This window comes from Aptenodytes patagonicus, chromosome 9, assembly GCF_965638725.1.
Source record: "Aptenodytes patagonicus chromosome 9, bAptPat1.pri.cur, whole genome shotgun sequence".
Lineage (NCBI taxonomy): Eukaryota > Metazoa > Chordata > Aves > Sphenisciformes > Spheniscidae > Aptenodytes > Aptenodytes patagonicus.
The window spans coordinates 20582937-20593442 of record NC_134957.1 but is presented as its reverse complement, the minus strand read 5'-3'; the positions used below and the strand labels follow the sequence as shown (position 1 = coordinate 20593442).

The following is a 10506-nucleotide window of genomic DNA, read 5'->3' as shown; positions in this document are numbered from 1 at the left end:
ACACAGCCGACAGCCCAATGCCTCTACACCAATGCACACAGCATGGACAACAAACAGGAGGATTTGGAAGCCACCGTGCTGCTAGAAAGCTATGACCTGGTTGCCATTACTGAAACTTAGTAGGATGAATCCCATCATGAGTGCGGCTATCAATGGCTACAGGCTCTTCAGAAAGGACAGGCGAGGAAGGAGGGGCTGAGGGGTTGCCCTCTATGTCAAGAAGTGGATAGATTGTGAAGATCACTTATATTCTTCAAATATTTCTTACATAATGTGGTGGGTTGACTGTGGCTGGACGCCAGGTGCCCAACAAGCCGCTCTATCACTCCCCTCCTCAACTGGACAGGGGAGAGAAAATATAACGAAAGGCTCCTGGGTCGAGGTAAGGACAGGGGGAGATCATTCACCCATTACTGTCACGGGCAAAACAGACTCAACTCGGGGAAATTCATTTAATTTATTGCCAAGCAAATCAGAGTAGGGTAATGAGAAATAAAAACCAAATCTTAAAAACACCTTCCCCCCACCCCTCCCTTCTTCCCAGGCTTAACTTCACTCCTGATTTCTCTACCTCCTCCCCCCGAGCAGCTCAGGGGGACGGGGAATGGGGGTTGTGGTCAGTTCATCACATGAGAGAAGTAGAAAGGTTAAGGAGCATCAGGGAGTCTGAGAAAGAGAGAGACTGGTGGAACCAGAAACACGTTGTTTCTGCCACTCCTTCCTCCTCAGGGGGAGGACTCCTCACACTCTTCCCCTGCTCCAGCATGGGGGCCCTCCCACAGGAGACAGTTCTCCATGAACTTCTCCAACATGAGTCCTTCCCACAGGCTGCGGTTCTTCACAAACTGCTCCAGCGTGGGTCCTTTCCACGGGGTGCAGTCCTTCAGGAACAGACTGCTCCAGTGTGGGTCCCCCACGGGGTCACAAGTCCTGCCAGCAAATCTGCTCCAGCGCGGGCTCCTCTCTCCACGGGTCCACAGGTCCTGCCAGGAGCCTGCTCCAGCGCAGGCTCTCCACGGGGTCACAGCCTCCTTCAGGCACACCCACCTGCTCCAGCGTGGGGTGCAGGTGGGCTGCAGGTGGATATCTGCTCCACCGTGGACCTCCATGGGCTGCAGAGGGACAGCCTGCCTCACTGTGGTCTTCACCACAGGCTGCAGAGGAAGCCTGGAGCACCTCCTCACCCTCCTTCTTCACTGACTTCGGTGTCTGCAGAGTTGCTCCTCTCGTATATTCTCACTCCTCTCCCTGGGGCTGTCGTGCAGCTGTTTTTTCCCCTTCTTAAATATGTTATCCCAGAGGTGCTACCACTGTCGCTGATGGGCTCAGCCTTGGCCAGCAGTGGGTCCATCTTGGAGCCAGCTGGCACTGGCTCTATTGGACATAGGGGAAGCTTCTGGCATCTTCTCACAGAAGCCACCCCTGCAGCCCCCCTGCTACCAAAATCTTGCCATACAAACGCAATACAGTCACATGCCTAGATTATGATGAACACTATATTTTGACTTTTCCTAATGGTTATGGAAGGTGTTTTCTCACTGTGCCATGGGTAGAGCTTGGTGGAGAATATGGGCATTTTGAATCACCTTCCTCCACGTGGCCCGTGTGCACAGGACGTCCTCTGGATCTTTGGAGATCTCATCATTGTCTGTATCACTGTAGATGACTTCCAGCACCACTAATTCTCTCAGGTATTGGATGCCTTCGTCTATGGTTGTCCACTTTCCTGGGTAGTTCACAAGATCTTCCCTGAATGGATATCTTGCCCTCACACTTGAGAGGAGCCATCTCCGGAGACTGCAAATCACTGCCTCTTTTCCAATTCCTCTCTCAATTTCCTTGTTTCTAGCAAGGGATCCCAGCTGTTGGGCTTCCCTACCTTCCAATTGCTGACTGTTGGCCCCATTATCCCAGCATCAGAGCAGCCAGGCAGCAAGCCGCTCACCTGGCTGGTGAGCCATCTTTCTGCTTGTCTCAAAGTTCTGACGAGGTCAGGGACCGGGTAGTTTCTGCTTCCTGTCTGATTTCTCTCACTCCTTCCTCCCATTTCTTTGCTAAAGGACCGGCTTCTTGATCAAACTCTTCCTCTTTTTCCTCCTCCCTTCACTGACCTTGGTGTCTGCGTAGTTGTTTCACACACATAATCCTTGAAATCTAGTAGTATCCTGAAATATTAACAAAAGCTTCTACATTTTTAGATTACCTCATAAAAACAACTCTGACAAAACTGTTTCCCGAGATACCCAACCCACATGATAGTTCATGGATTGCTAAAGATAATCCATTTGACAAACTGAATGTTTACATTACTCTGACAAGAGACATTACAGAGCAAAGGTTTCAGCTTGTCCACATTAAAGCTTTTTTTCAATGGATCACAGAAAAGACACAACAAAAATATGATTTGTCTTGTTTACTCCTTATTTCTCCCTTTGAGGCTACCTGCTAGCCCGAAATAATGTACCGCTAGCTATCTTCCTCATCAAACAGTGCAGTATACCACGAAAAGATACAGTGCTGAGGACACAAAGTTCATACTACATGGATTTCCAGGGTTTTACTTTAGACTAACTTTAATTTGGTCCCGTAGATTGACTGTTCATTAGCAGCTGAAGTGCATTATGGCTATGTCTGCATTAGCAAGAAATATGGAACAGTAGAGAAGATCTGGAGGGCAAAGAGTCGGTGTTGAAAACTTGATGTCCGCTCTATATGCATTTTGCAGTTTAGCTGACAGTAGTTCTAGGCTGGTTCAATGAACGGATAATCCATCATCATGCTGCTGTACCACAGCTTTTGGTCTAATGTCACCTGAAAGGAATTCAGTTTGTGCACTCCAAGACTGCTACACATTGCAAATCAAAGCAGGTGAGCAGGGACAAATGAAAAATTAATTGCAGAAGTTAACTTCTAATTCAGACTAAAACACTAATGTGGATACATCATGATTGTACTCCTGGAATGCATCTTTTGGTTTAGATTCATCAAAAAGGAATTCAGTTTGCATGCTCCAAAACTGTCCTCTTCGAAAGTGAACTCTTAAACCTAAAATGCTGACGCAGACACCCCCGTTGCAACCCAGGCAGAGAGGAGCTCTGTTCTTTGCTCCACCCTATGCTTTCTTGCAGAGCTCTACACAATTAGTTTACTTCTTTGTAGGCATTTGTGCTTTAGAATGGTAGTTTTTTTGGAGTAGTGTCATTTACTATAACCTGTATAATTCCCAGTTCAATAGAGTGAAGAGACATAAGAAACCCCTTTACTATCTTGCGTGGGCTACCTGTATTTAGATAATAGTGTGTAAGTAAGAGAAACGTGCAAAGCCACTATCATCCTTTCCTGCAAATGTATAAAATTGGCTCCATACAGTGAGGAGCAAAGGCACTTTCACCCTGCCTTTTCCATGCACTGACTACTGCAGTTACCACAGATAGTTACTGTTTGAAGAAGACTGAAACATTGCCCTAAGCTGGCACTTACTCTGCAATGGAAATTGGCCACATTTGTTTAAAAAAAGTAGTAATAGTGAAGTTACAATATTATTTCTTACTGACAGAAGGTCTGGTATCCTCAAAACTGGATTATGCTGCCTCTATATGACAAATGGAGGCATTTCTGAGCTGTCAGTCCAAAATACCGTACAGCAAAGATAGCAGCCCAACTTTTCCAACAGAAAGCTCAGACTCAGCTGAAAAAGAAAACAACACGTGGGTGTACCAGCTTCTGTGTGAAAAAGGATTCTATATGCCCGGATTGCTTCTTTAAAATATTTTCCCTTAAGTTAGATGATCTTTTCTCTTCTGATAAATACTTTTCTTAAGCTCAGGTGATCATCTGTTGCTCCATTATACAACAACACAGTTCTAACAAAACCTGACTCTACTCCATGGTCTTGTATCAGAAAGTACAAGAAATCTAAATAAAGAGCTAGTCAATTAAAAACTGTGCATTCCATTTTTTTTCTAATTCAGTTGTTCATAAACATTTAAAATATATGCCCTTACATAACAAAGAATGATAATTCAGACAGTTAGGAGAGTCCACAGGAATTACTTTAAGATAATTATTTTGTTGGCCATGACTAGATTAAAAATTCAATATATCTTGCTGTACAGAGGAGATAGATAGATAGAGTTCTTTCCCTCTTATACCAAAAAGAAAGGACAAGTTCTGTCAATTAGACAATAAAAGAAAATGTAGAAGCTAAATGAAAATGACACCACATAAAACTGCATAAGTAATAGTCAATTCATTAAGGGTGGCTGTGGTTAAGACAAGCACATGCACACTCATTCCCCGCGATGGATATTGCTGGGGAAATTCAGGTTAAAACCAATCTGACCTCCACTGGTACTCAAGTATTGACACTCTTAAGACTGAAGCTGTCATCAGAAAAAGCAAGTACATCCAACACACAAATGTGGTTTGCAAACTTCTATTTGCTACCTTTACTGCTAAAGAAACCTCCATCAGGAAGGGAAGACACAAAATTACTTGCAACTTCCCAAGTCAAAAAATGAAACTGAAAGGCAAATAATTTTTTTTTTTTTAACTTAAGGCATTTTTACAAGCGAGGATGGAGATAATAATTGCAGAAGCTACATCATCCAGCATAAAGCTGAAATTTCTCATTTATAAACTGTCTCGAGAGCATTTACTTTAACTTCCACTAATATTTTTTTACAATCAAGGAATTAAAGACATGCTGGCTAATCGATATATAACACCTTTTCGGTAGATATGATGTACTAGCAAAGAAGGTAATAGGAAAGGTTCATTTGCACTCAATTTGGGGAAAAAAAGGCTTCTCCTTTCTCAGAACAGTCCTGTCTGCTCATTACCATTAATACCTGAAAACTGACACTAATTATACCACTTTTTATTTCCAGTTATATAAACGGGTATCTTTAATTTCTGTTCCACCCTGCTATTCTCCAAAGACAATCTGTGAAATGAGTGAATAAAAGTCTGGTTGCTTTAGTAGTTTCCACATCTTACCGACCTGGACATACGGCCAAAAACTATATTGCCAAAGGGCACATTTATGTTTCTTTCACTAAAGCACTGCATAATATTTCACATAATCCCAAAGCTATCATCACTATATAACCCAAATAGGAACTATCCATAAATAGGAAAACAAATAGGCAGAATAATCTCGCTATTCATTCCTGATCCGGTGAGAAAACGTTTTGCAAATTTGAGCATATGCCTTTGAAAAACAGCATTCTGTGGTTCTTTTCACTGCATGGTGACACTATCCCCAATTATACAAAACAGTAAAGAAAGCAAGCGTCTGAGTATTTTCTGTAGACAATTATGTGATAGGATTAGATAGATGGTGAAAGGAGTACAATGGAACAAGTAAACAACCAGATCTTCATTATCAGAGAGGTGCTGAGCACCCACAGCTCCCTCTAAATTAAACCGGGCAACTCTTTAATATGTCTGCCTTTAATCTTTGTGCCTAAAAATCTTAAATTCAAATCTATACATTTTCATAAATGAGCGTCATCATAAATGCTGTGAAGGTTCCGGTATCTTATTTCAACACAGCAGGGAAGGCCTGGATGAGAGAAGTAAGGGTTCACGTAGCGCACGCCTAGAAAATGCACATTTAGGGGACTCTTGACACAGAGTGGATTCTACGCATTTGTAGGGATAAAGGAAGCCTTCAGGTTGGCTTTTACAATGATTTTTATATAACCCTTGATACAATAATACCTGAGGTTCTCAGTCATTAACAGATTTTATCTCCAAAAACACTCTTTTGAGAAAGGGAGGAAGTATTATTTCCATTTAATGACTAAGGAATTGAAAAACAAGATAGATTCAGAGATGTGCCCAAGGATGTAGGGCAAACCTGCCACAAACTGAAGCGACAGCTTAGAATTCCCGATCTGTGCCTTAAACAGAAGGCGTTTTTGTCCTCTAGATCTTGGTTAAGAAATGTCACAATCATTTCATTTTCTCATTCCACTGACATACAATGAATGGGGAAGTTTCCCCGTTTGCAGAATAACCTAGCTATCACAGATTAATTTAAAACCGCTATTCTATTTGATTTCATGAGCTGACTTTGCCTCTTCTAAAAAGCGCAGTATGTCCATACTGAGAACAGAACTGCTAAGAAGTTAATGACAGCAGGCTACTTCGGAGATGTAAAGATAAAATGAGACTTCAAGGGGAAGAGTTTGGGCCATAAATACACATTATGAAGCATTACATTAATTTATTTTGCAAACTAAGTTAAAATAGTTAATAAAATGTTAGAAACGTATACAAACCTATAATTAGTGAAACAGTGTAACACATAAAATTAAAAACTATGAAGCTTACCTTTCACTCAACATCCTTTGGTTGCTAAATACTTCTGGGATATTTTTATTCTAAATTTCTAGAGAGGTAATCTGGAGTTCCTTGCCTTTTTATGAACATGTCATGTGTAAGATTGAGCTAGGATTGTGTTTTACTACTCAACAAAACTGATTTCTTTTTTGTCTTTTATTGGGTAATTACTCCTGTAGATGCAACTGAGGATGGGCATAATAGAGGCTGGTGAAACTAGAAGAAATGAGCAATAAATCATGCGACATTGTGTCCAAAACCCATTTATCTCTTATATCTTAACTGAATTAATAATATTGCTCTTTGTGGAATTTCACGGACACCTACAGGAACCCATTACTTGTCCCTCAGTACTTCTGCAGCAGATGACATATATGGCCCTCCGTTTGGCTCAAGAGTACGACTACCAATCGCTTAATTACTTCATACTATAGACATTATAGCCACTTGTGGAAACTATAATGGAAGAAATGGTTTCAAATTTCTCGTCTTTTACAGTGCCTGCCTCATGCAGACACTTGGTAGGGTAGAAAGAGCAAATAAACAACACACAAAGCAAACATACCTCCAGCTCTAAGAGCTACAGGTTCTTCAAGTCTGGTGAAGATCAAGAGACACGACGAGGGGATCTTGATTTCCCTTCACAGTTGCTGGAAGACAATGCAACCACAGTTAAGGAAGCATTTCATACTCAGGCTATGTTGGTTCCCGTAAGTAAAACTGAAGAGTATAAAACTGACTCTATGTAAGAGTGTAGCACTGACTTTACAGACTAAACTACGGCTATGTGCTCGACCAGTAGCCAGAGAAACAGTGAGACGGAAACCTACGGAAGTTTGTGAAAGTTATAATAATTTGTGACATAAAAGGTAGGAAAATTAGATCCCATCCCATATCTAGACACTTATTTCAGTAATGGAAGGATGTCATATACTAACAGGTATTCTTACATATTTTATATGAGCTACAACAATAAAAAATCATTACTACAGAAAATCGGTAACTTTGATTCAGTAACTGCATCAAAGACTCTAAACCACCTTTATTTGAAGAGAGATAAACCAAACCAGTTATTCTTCCTACTAATGAAAGCTGAGAGAGCGTATGCAAATTTAAGATTAGTTCACAGTTTGGGGAAGTATTTCCTAATAGTCACATAGAAAAAAATGAACGATTTAAGTTTTCAGGAAGGCTAAGCACTCTTTTTAAGCCAGAGAGGGCCCATCAGAAAAATCCGTTCCTATCAGCTCTGTTCTTCACAGCTATTCGTGGGTCTGATCACACGCGTCCACCACCCCAAAATTCTACATGACTGAATTATGCATACGTTGCTTTCTCAACTCCTAGAGAAAACATTGCAAGTGCAGTGTAAAAGACTTTAAAAGAGACCAGAAAACACCGATACATTTCTTCTTGCGTAGAGAGTCAGCTTACTCATAGTTACTGTCAAGCGAGCCCAGAGGTTGATGACTAAAAAAGAAACATAAACAAAACAGAAAACCCAAGCCCTTTCTTTCAAATTGTTTACTTTCTTCCTCCCACATGTATCCTTCAGCAACCAGCTGGAATAAGCATGCAATGAACGCAGTTCACCTTGCTCTATAGTTTTAAGTCTTTAATATGAGTCAGACTCTAAAACCACTTTAAATTTTCATGTAAAAGAACAGAAAAAAATCCAAACAATATATGGAAATGCGCAAGCAATCTTAGCTCCACCCAGCCGATGGAGCAGGTAGAAAAGAATGAAAAATAAAAGGAATACATCTTCAAAAACCAGTTTGATTCTACCAGGGGCTATCAACAATATAATGCAATATAATTGTATAGCTATTGCATGGCAGAATCAACGTTAGTTACTGGGGTGTTTAGTTGTGTATTTTCATACTAACATGTTTGAATTTCTTCAAAAACTAAATTTAATCTCAGTTTCCTAGTGTTTTTAATACTTGTTTTGGGAATAATTACGTTTCTGTAGTTACCACTTATTCACTCTATTGCCATAACATTTAGGAGCTATAATCATGGAGAAGAACATATTGTGTTAGATGCTGTAAAAACACAAAACAAAAAAAAGATTTCAGTTTAAACACATGATGAGCCGGCAGCGAACAGATAGAGAAGTACAAAGAAATAACGAGGCATTATCAATCAATATGGCAAGTACAAGATTTGGCATGCCAGCTTCCAAACTGAGTTTCTGGAGACTCCAAAAAATATCTTTTCCCACATCTGAGAGGCAGAATGAAAGAAAACATAGAGCTATTTATCCAAAAAATTTAACAAGTGGGTGGTGGAAGTTGGTGTCAGGGATTGGTGAGAGTTGTCATTGAAATAATGAATCATAGGTGAGGTAGACGAAGCATGACCTTGAAAGCAAATCAAGTACATTATGTTTGAGTGACAGAGAAGGGAGAGCTAGTAAGGAGACATATGGTCAAAATCACTGGCCAGGGAAATGATCTTTGCAGCTGTATTACGGGAAAAAAGGTTATTTTTACACTTACATGACTGATAGACACAAACTCCTAACTCAGATTAAATATACCTTTGGCAGGGGCGCTTTTATTAAGAATGAGAAGGCACGAGGGGCTGCATCGGTGGGCAACGCGCTGACCTCCGCTGCTGAGTAACCACCACCACGCTGCGGCACAACGCAAGAAGGTAGGAAAGCTGCTTCTCTTCTTGGCCGTGACAGCTTGCGGATCGGGTCACAGAACTGCTGTGCTCCTACGCCAATTCAATGCATCTATTGGGACACTTGGTGAGCCGGCAAATGGAAGAATTAATTAGGAGAGGAAGAAAGCGTTACGGGGGTAGGTAAAGGGCTAGAAACGGTTCCATGCCCTCCAATGCCATCTCTTAAATGGTGGAACATCCATACATCTGGTAACGTCTAGCCCTGTATTTTAGCAATACAACAGTTAATCTAGGTGGGGAAGAGAGAGAATTTTATGGCGCACAAATGCCCATTCACAAGTTGACCGCAAAGTGGAAGGATTTTGCTCCTCACTCATCGATTTGACCCAAAATTCAGGGATTATGTCAGTGGCCTGCTTGGACACCACAGACTGAAGATCACAAGCAGCCACAGGAGTAACGCCGGTCGCCAGTCATGCCAAAACCGAGACTGACTGGCATTGGACAATCCCAAAACCACGACAACTGACAGATGACATAGCGGCGTGTCAAAAATAACCCCCCCCCCCCGCTGTACCACAGGGCGTTGCGCTTCAATAAAAATGCGCTGTCTTCTGTCCGAACAGGCAACACAACTTGCGGGGGGTGGGGTGGGGGGGTACGTGAGGACGCAGGCGCTGAGGCAGCAGCCCTGTGGAGCCGGGCGCGCTGTACGTGTCACGCGTGGGCCTCGCTCTCCCCCGCCAGCCGCCCCCTCGCCGCGCAGCCGGCCCCGGCCCCCGGGACGGCCGGTTTTGCGCTCGGCTCCAACGGTCACTCAGCCGGCCCCGGCCCCGGCCCCCGGGACGGCCGGTTTTGCGCTCGGCTCCAACGGTCACTCAGCCGGCCCCGGCCCCGGCCCCGGCCCCGGCCCCCGGGACGGCCGGTTTTGCGCTCGGCTCCAACGGTCGCTCGCGCCCTGACGGGTTGTTTACTTCCTCCGCAGCGCGCGCGCCCGCTCACCTCCCCCACCCCACCCCCCCCCGCGCTCCGCCACCGCCCCGCGCGCCCGGCGTCCCCCGCCAAGCTCCCCGCCGGCCAATCGGGGCCGCCCCCGGCCGCGCGCCGGGGGGCGGGCTCCTCCGGAGAGGAGCTAGGCGAAGGCAACGCCAGCCGGTAGCGCTCGTCGGACAGGACTTTGCCGCCGATTGGCCATCGGGCCTGCCCATCTCCCTTAAACCCCCGCCTTCCGTTTTACTCGCGCCGCCGAATGCGCACCGCTCCCCGCCCCCGCCTCCCCTATCTGCGTGTGTGAGGCGCGGATTGGCTCAGGCCCCGGCCGCTCACCCCTCCCCGCCAGTCAGCGTCGTCCCCGCCTCTTTCCCCACTCACCCGTCGCCAGCACAGGAAACACCCCGCCAGACCGCGGCCAGTCCGGGGCTGCCGCCGCCTCCCGTTGGCCCACTGCGCTGCCCATCCGCCGGAGCCCCGCCTCCCCCGGACGGCCCGCGGCGGAGCCCGCCTCCCCACCAGCTCCGCCCG

The 10506-nt window shown here is 44.4% G+C and overlaps 1 long non-coding RNA gene across 2 annotated transcripts; it reads right to left on the bottom strand.

The window, feature by feature from the left end:
• Window positions 1-444: 444 nt before the first annotated feature.
• Window positions 445-8978, bottom strand: LOC143164593 (uncharacterized). 2 transcript variants are annotated; one of them, XR_012996103.1, is made up of 3 exons: window positions 8894-8978; window positions 6914-6998; window positions 445-2811 (listed from the first exon to the last, which is right to left on the bottom strand). It is a non-coding gene; the product is annotated as an uncharacterized LOC143164593 (long non-coding RNA). The 2 variants fall into 2 exon arrangements; XR_012996102.1 differs by having other exon boundaries at window positions 445-2165.
• Between the last annotated feature and the right edge of the window lie 1528 nt (window positions 8979-10506).